This window comes from Colobus angolensis, unplaced genomic scaffold, assembly GCF_000951035.1.
Source record: "Colobus angolensis palliatus isolate OR3802 unplaced genomic scaffold, Cang.pa_1.0 Scaffold106, whole genome shotgun sequence".
Lineage (NCBI taxonomy): Eukaryota > Metazoa > Chordata > Mammalia > Primates > Cercopithecidae > Colobus > Colobus angolensis.
Genome location: NW_012111586.1, coordinates 5,123,324 through 5,123,930, shown reverse-complemented (window position 1 = coordinate 5,123,930; position 607 = coordinate 5,123,324).

Below are 607 nucleotides of genomic sequence, written 5' to 3'. Positions count from 1 at the left end.
GTCTCAAAAAAAAAAAAGAAAAAATAAGTTCAGTTTCTCTATGATTTAATAATTAATGTCAAAGGACATTAATTATTGACATAATGTCATAATGACATTTGACATAATGTCAAAGAACAGCGTGTGGGTCTCTGTGTCAGATTAACAAGGTTTCCTTGATGCATTAACTGACTCCTTAATAAAGGTTATAAAAGCTATAAAAGGCTTATGGAAGTTAAATTTTATGGTCCAGATTAAAATGTTATAGACTGTTTATAACATTTGAAAAACAAACTTAATTGGCTTTGTGCTGTTTTTATTGGGGCCTATTGTTTGGAAAATTAAGTCTGCTCCTTCAAAACTGAAGGCTTTCACTTTTTTTGGAAATCCTTGAGTTATCACTTTAGTTAAATGAATGACTTATTTTACAAAAATGTGTGATCCTATTTTGTGATATGAAGTGTTTTAAACCTTTCATATTTGACAAACTTTCCAAAATCAAATTATAAATTATGCATTTTTCTGACCCAATGAATCCTTTAAGATATTAGTGTCCCTAAGGTCCAAAAATGACATAATTTGGCTTATTTGGTATAAAAATTATACAGGAAGAATTGTCAAATATGAA